Source organism: Dermacentor andersoni, chromosome 9, assembly GCF_023375885.2.
Source record: "Dermacentor andersoni chromosome 9, qqDerAnde1_hic_scaffold, whole genome shotgun sequence".
Taxonomy (NCBI): domain Eukaryota; kingdom Metazoa; phylum Arthropoda; class Arachnida; order Ixodida; family Ixodidae; genus Dermacentor; species Dermacentor andersoni.
This window is the reverse complement of record NC_092822.1, coordinates 74,623,668-74,631,627: the sequence shown is the minus strand read 5'-3', so window position 1 is coordinate 74,631,627 and position 7,960 is coordinate 74,623,668.

Genomic DNA, 7,960 nt, shown 5'->3' with positions numbered 1-7,960 from the left:
TTGCTATCTTCGTAATGCGTTTCAGGTAAAATTATTCAGCATAACAAAATCAAGATTGCAATGCATTTCAATGAAAGTTTATACAAGGTTACCATGAAGAGATACTCTGTGCAAAGAAATTGGAAATTTAATAGGACCTAATGGGTATGGGCGAGACAAAAGTTCACGAAGGAAGTTATTTTTCTCTTTTGAACGCAGAACTACAAAATTTGGTGCTTTTCTCGGTTACATGTGTACTTATTATCTATGCGAAGTTGTATTCTGTTCTAGGGAATAATTGATGACGTATTGGCATTTATTGCTATACTTGATCAGGCATCACCGAAGGAGACACAAAACTATTCAAGCTGAAACTTTGCAATTTTCAACGACTAAGCAGCAAGCCCTTCTCTATAATTCTATGAAGAGCAAATTGATATATGCTGATTCAGGTATCTAGAAGAAGCTGTGAATTTAAATTTAACAAGTTTTTCTGCTCCTCCGCTCCGTGCAAATTGTTATTCTTTTTCATATGCATGCTAATTCACAACGAGTCTTGCAGATTAGTGGACCCATATACGATGTCTTATATTTATTAGCACTTACTAGTTTTGCTAAGCAGTGCTTGAGAGAATAGATTATCTTTAAATAATAAATGTCATAGTAGTTTTTTTGGGTGACGCCCGCTGTACAAAAAATATCAAGCTCTTTCAGGTCAGTTCCACCGTTTTTGAGATATAACGCCACTAATCATTACTAAACCGGCAAAACGCGGATGGATTCATTCTCCAGATTTGAGTGTTTGGCTTAGTCTCGCCGTTACGCCAGCCCTTACGCTGCTTCAAGAATACGTGCCTGCAACCAGGCCTTCAACGTGGTCCTAAGGCAGCTCGCTCAATTGTGGCTGTGGGGAGAAAAAGAAAGAAAGAAGGAAATATATAAAAAACGGGCAGTGCACTGTACGACGCATCATGACTACTTGCCTGCTAGTCAGCAAGTTGGGCTATTGTGTCCAGGATTACTGCAGATAAAGATTCCGAAAATGTCATGGGTGCCTAATGTTGTTCATAATTGACTGTGGAAATGTTTTTGAAGTGCCCACAGAACTGGCCTTCCAGTCCTCCTAGTTCCCAGGCTCGAAGGACGATATCTGGAAACTTCTTTTCCCCACGGGCTGGGGTGCTATGGCTTTGGTAGAGTACTGTACTTGCCTTATTTCTCGCGACGCCCGTTGAAAGATAGGATTAACAGCAAACAATGAGCGAGCCTTTATTTCGCCAACTGCAGAGAAAAGTGCTGATGGCTGCGTGACCTGTACCCTTCCATTCCGGGCGCATCAAACCGAATGTCACGTGCTCTGACGCCCAGGGAAGTTTTTAAACACTTGATTTCCAGTAGGTGGTCTTCTCGTACAAGGACATAGCGTATTTATCCGCGTAGTAATCGCTCTCGCATATTGCTCGAACACCCACATTGCCCACTTTCTTTTTCGGGTCATCATAGTGCCCTCGAAAATTACTGCTGTGATTGGAATGTGCGTGTTGCGATGCATGGCAGCCGATCCAGCAGAGTTTCGTGCCATCTTTTTTGCGAAGCCCTTCTGCAATTGCAGGCGCAACAGAGCACATATTATTACGATATCGTCGACCGATGCTCAGGAGACGAGCCGCCGCGAGAACGACGATGAAGTTGGTCGGTGCCCTTGGCGCGAGCGAGCGTCAACCTGGCTGCCTGGCTCCAGTGTAAATAGCGCGTAAATAGCCTCTATCTTCTGTGTCTTTCCACACGTAATAATATGGTGATCTAAAGTCTCCGAATCCAGCACACAAAAAAGAGAGAAATACCATAGACAGCGTGAAAAAGGCGAACAACACGTACACACTTTAGGCAATCCAGACTGATGACTTTTAGAAAGAAGTAAGTTTGCAAGTAATCTATTCATGCAGCTCCTACTTGTATAGAGCGTGTGATATTATTACAAAGGCTTGCGTGCGGATATGCCATTGGGCGCCTGCGCCGTGGGGAGGTAGAGAAACTGTCCTTCGGGAAACCGACGAATAACTGCTGTCGGCGAAACTTGGAAAACGTCTTTGGGCTGTGGGCAAGGCTATGCGCGAGTGCTTGCGATAGTCATTGTGATCATAATGATTGCGAAATGAGTGCTAGCCGGGGTGGGTGCGCGTGCATTTCCTGATGCGTACGTTCTGTGCTACCACTTCCTTTACCATTCCGCTGTACCGCGGCTCTGAAACTCGAATGACGCGACCTCCAATACCATGCGAGCGCGCTCTCTATAGTTGGTACACCCGCGAGATTTCTATCCCAGTGAAACAACTTAACCACGTGTACTATGCTATCTATTTTGTAGTTCGCAAGCCAACAGTGAACCAGAAGGCTAAAGGCACATGGACGAAGGAATAGGATATAATCCCGCACCATTGCTGGCTTGAGGTAACCAGGCACGACGAAGCAATCCCGGTTTTATCACGTGACTTCCTGTACGGCAGTGCTGCCGCTTCGTGCGTGGGCCGTACACACCGAAATGCCCGCTACTTATGACACCTCTATTTCGGCGTCCGAGGATACCGATGGGAAGCATTGCAAGTACTTTGGCCGCATGCTTCGAGACGCCGACGACTGCCAAAAACCATTCTGGCTGCACACGACGTCTTTCGGAAGGCAGAGAAGGCAACGTCGTGTGCCACGCGAGAAGGGAAGCAGACCGCAGACGGAGAGTGAGGATGCCATTGAGCTGCGTCCGCTTACCTCGACCTTTATGTGGATAGAGTCTCCTCACCTTCCTTCCTACTTCTGATGCATTTTTGATCATGAGGAAATGTTATTTTGGGTCAAGGAGACATCCTTCAGCGCCGTTGCCGGAACTGTATGCCGCACAACGTGAACATTTGAACTGTTCCATAGTCAGGCAGAACAATGAACAGTCCGCATTAGTGGAGGTAGGCACTCTCTCATGTACTAGCACAGGTCAACGCGGCGTAGCTTCGGCGATTGCAGGTGTCGGTACTGTTGCACCAGGACGCGACCGATGGCCTAGAAACATTTGCTCGCCAACCAAATAACCGTTCATGATCCTACAGTTTACAAACAGTTTAGTAAAAAAAAAGAAAAAGAAAGAGAAGCCATGACCCATACATTAACTATACATCTGTTTCGGGAAGCAGAATCCCAATAGTGCTTCAGTTGACTATACACGCAAAGCCTTTCCGTCACGCATGTATATAAAAAGCGCCCTTTATGGCGCACTGCAAGGCGAGCAAAAGGGTTGAAGTAATCGAAATGAGCTTGCTGAGGGGCTTCTGAACGAAGGGAAATAGGCATTAGGTCACGCGGCACATGTAGTCGAAAGAAAAGTGGTTTCAGCGGGGCACACGACTCTAACTTCTGTGCACGTGCATGTGGTCCGGGATAGCTTACAAAACAACTGCGACTTCTTCGAGCCTAACTGTGCCGGTGACAACTTTCTCCAGGAAGCCACTCGACAAACGAGCTGTTCTTTTTTTTTTTACTTTGGCGCTCTGTCGTAAATGTTTTGTTTTTCAACTATACTCAACTATCTCTGTCCAGTATCTCAACTATAATCTGCCCCTTCTTTTTTATCGCTGCTCCTCCTCCACTGCTGTCCGCTGTTCAGGTGTCAGCAGACTGCGCTAGACATTTACTGCAATTAATAGCAATTTCCTTCCCTTTATATCTATGTGTTTATACGCATAAAACTACATTTATCATTGCAAGCATAGAACCAACTATTAGTGGGCGCGTAGTTTGCAGAATGCTAAAAGAAAGGGAATTATGCAGATCCCACACACTGTGCGAATCGGTGTATGCGAAGCTATCTGGATTAGGGCCCTATAACGCAAAACTATTCCAATATGTTTATTCCAATCGCCTGACGTCAAATTTGCGTAACTACCGACGCAAACATCGGGTGGTCACCCGCAGGTTGTCTGAACAGACCAATCAAATGCTCTCTTCATTTATTAGAGGTAACTTTCGTTTGCTTGAAAAACGAATAAGATCCATACCGATCCTAAGTATGAAGCATTGCCGTTCAATCCATCGTTCAGCAGCCCCGTACATTCCGAAAATCTAAAAAAGAGTAATCGGAAGAAGGAAACACAAAAAACCTAGTTGACGGTGAACATCACTCAAGATTCCTTCCCTGTCTGTATCAATCTGTCTCATTATTCACGGTGTTCTATTCCGGCAAAGTAGTAAGCACTGCAGTCTGCGGGTCATCTGAGACCGAGACGAATTTCGAAGAACCAGTCGCCCGCAGTCCCACGACGGTCGAGTCAAAAGCGGAAGCGACGAACCAGCGGCACTGCACAGTTTACAGAGAAAATGGTTAGGCCGAGCCCTTGTTGAAAGTATCAGCAGTGCCAAGGCCACTAAGCCCAGCCCCAAAATGACAATGGTGCTAGGCACCGGTTCTTCTGAAAAAGAAGGGGAAGGTGAGACATTTTTGTCAATTACAGCAGATCACATGGATTCACAGGGACAGACCACATCTATATCTTCAACCACGTATATCTTCAACCACGTATATCTTCAACAGGCGCGCATTCTTGTATTTACTTCTTCTGGTGCTCGAAAATCTGGATGCTGTATATAAACTGAATAAGGCTTACTGGAAAGACACCTTCGTTAACATTTCTACGCAGTGAGGCTGATAGAGACTTGAGATATGTTTTGATGTGCGGCTGATAGGAGATGTAGGTTCTAGCGCTAACGTTAGTAGAAGTTATTTGCTTTAAAACAACGCAGTGATAGACGCCGCTCTGAGAAAAAAGAACGAAAATGCCACAAGTCAGAATATGGCAGCGGCCTACGGCCGCTGCCATATTTTGGCGAGTGTTTGGCGAACATGTCATTTTAGCTCGTTGCCAGGACACTAGTTCAACGCGTTGTAAAACGAGGACAAAAAAGGAGACCTTTTTTTCCCACGTTTATGCTACGCTATCAGCTAATGGCATTCAAGATGAAGCAAATAATCGATTTCGCCACGGTTGTCGAAATTGCCAGAGTGCAAAAGCGAAAACGAGGGCGTAAACGATTTTCTCAGGAATGGTACAGGCTGGACGACATTTCACGGTTGTGCTAGGCGTTGAGTTGTGTGCCGGACGCGAAAGGACAAAAAAAAAACGGAGAGAAAAAGAAAGTTGCCGTGCGCAGAATGCACGCCCACCTTGCCAATGACAGGGACAAAAGTGACACAGTGGTTCCAGGGAGGGTTTAGGTGGTTTCGTAGAACTGATGTCCTTATAATGGATCAGCTACACTTTAAGGGCGCATGCTCCTTTGTTGGTCAGACACAAAAAGCCCTTGAGAGCAAAGGGAATATTGAACCGTGACCACGGTTCTGCGACACGAAAGGATACACTGCACCCTACTACGGCTCTTAACACTGACGTTGATGCAGCCACATCGTTTGCCCCTGAACCTTGCTTCGAACGCCGGCCATGAGGATTATACGATTGACCGACAGCATGTCTGGTGCATTGCACGAGGCATCTTGTTCTCGTTAAAAAGTGTGCTATTGGTTATGCATTAAAAAGAAAAGGAAATTTTTGTGTAAATTACGGCTCTACGGCGAAGCACAGATACGTTCCGCCTTCTTAGGCTACTATGAAAAAATAAATTATAGAACACCTCATAACACCTTTGTCTGTGGAGAAGTATGAATGCCGAATTTTAAGGCCGTCCCGTTTTAAGGCACACTCGTTTTTTAAAGGTATTGAATATAGCACCTGATTCGTGATATTTCTCATCGAATTTCCACGGTAAATCCAGGCAATATCGAAACCAAGCGCCGCGGGCGCGCACCAAAAGGGGCCCATGCATGCTGCATGTATTTGCATGCGTATGTCATACAATATGCATATGAGATGCATATTGCGTATTGCTTTTGTTGCACGCGCGCGGGCGCCCCGACGAAGAAGACGAACTGCTCCGGTGTCTTGAGCTGTCCGCACAACTTGCCACCGATCTATTTGTTTCTTTGTAAATATTCATTTTAAATAACCTTTAGTATTCAATCCATCGTTAGCGTAGCAATATGAAACTGAAACGGACCGTGAAGATTTTTGAAACTGAACGTCTCGGCCAATCGCGGCGCCTATATGCTGATACGGCACGTTTTGCCTGGCAAGGATATGCCGTTGTGTGTCGGGTCGTGATTTCCCGTGGCGTGCTCTCATTCAAACTTGGTCCCAAATTTACTTACAGTGCGTTGCTGTCTGACTCGCAGTCTCGATATTGCCTGTATTTGGCCTTCAACTTCGATTACGAATATCTCCAATTACGTGCGATTGTTTGGATTTTGAAAAAATTTGCATGCCATAAATTGTGATGCCCTACAGATTTCCATATAAAAAACTGCCTGCTACCTAAAGATCAAGACATAATTACCAAATGTTTGTTAATTAGTCTTTTGAGAGCGACCTAAACTGCTGAAATGTATTTCCGCCTCGTCGTGGACCTCGTATGCCATGACTACAGGCGTCTCACGCTCACAACTCTTCTTGTAAAAAACTGTATTATCTAGAAAAAACACTCTGCTTACGCACACTCAAAACGCCTGAAGTTCGCAACGAATGCTTCGCATCATGAAAGCGCTACCGTACCTACTTCGGGAAAGATTCGCAGTCGAACACTATTTGAAAAAAAAATGCATCAGTTGTGCATATGATAAGCAATAAAAAAAATATGAAACAGGAAATTGCCAACAGTCATGTTTCTTTGGTTGCGTCAAATATATGAAGTTGTCGTATCCATTGGAGCCAAAGTAGTTTCTCTGTTTCTCTTCTGCTTTTGTTGTAGCACTTGAACCACTTACAGATGCGGCAACGCTAACCACCTCCAAGTGCATTGCAGCTTTGAAGTTGATAGTTACGGGGGAGTTGTCACCCACTCATCCAGTCGCTGCACGGATTAGGACAACATCCAAGCAAAGCATCACGACGGCATGAGAATTCTCTGCCATTCTTATTCATTGAAAGAATCTCTGGTATCGAGAATACCAACATTTACCTTGTGTTCAGCCATACACACAGCCACTGATGTTTTAGATCTATATATAAAAGAAGAACCACGAATAAATATTCTAATCCAAAATTAGTTATGACGTTAATAGTAACAAAACAATGAAGAAGTATCGCAAACTCGATCAGACATCCTTCAACGAAACGGTGTTCCATGAAAAAAAAAATATATGTATATATAAGCACGTTTCCGTCGTGTTCCAACGTAGGCATTTCCCGTGTGACACCAAGCAGCGAAGTTATCTCGCAGTGAAATGTCGTCTCAGTATGGCGTACTAATGTTTGCCCCTTTCTCTTTGACCCACACCTGTCGCGGTCACTTAGCGCCCGTTTGGTTAGAGCCCGAACAAGATTGACCACCGGAGAGGGTACGGCAGGGAAGACGAGATAATGTAAAACAATAACATATGTATAATACATCATTAAGGGTCAGCGATGTGCTCCAAGACAAAACAAGTACGGAAATGTTCGGCCTTCGTGCTCATGCACGAAACGGCAGAGAAGATCTGTGCTTGGCGTCTCGCAGGCCTTCTGATGTCCTACGTGATCAGGGCAACCTCTTTTTTGCTTCGGGGTAGAGGGCCTTGTCAGCACACTGGTCAGCTTACACAGAAGAATATGGAGTACCATTATGTGGATCTCACGCACTGTGGGAATCGCTCTGAACATCGATTCCTACTGTGTTTGAGAATCTTTCTCTGTTGTTTAATTGGAATGACGATAATGAGCGGTAATGCTGACGGCGAATGACTGATTTCTTCAGCGTTTACTGCAATACGAGAGCAGTGAGTTGGTGGCAAATGTTGTTTTGCGTGTATCACTGCGGTTTGTCTACGTAGTGCAATGAACATACACCGAGACGTGTTTGCTTAAGCCGTGGTTCTGCGTCATATTTTATAACTTATGAGATTGATGAGCAC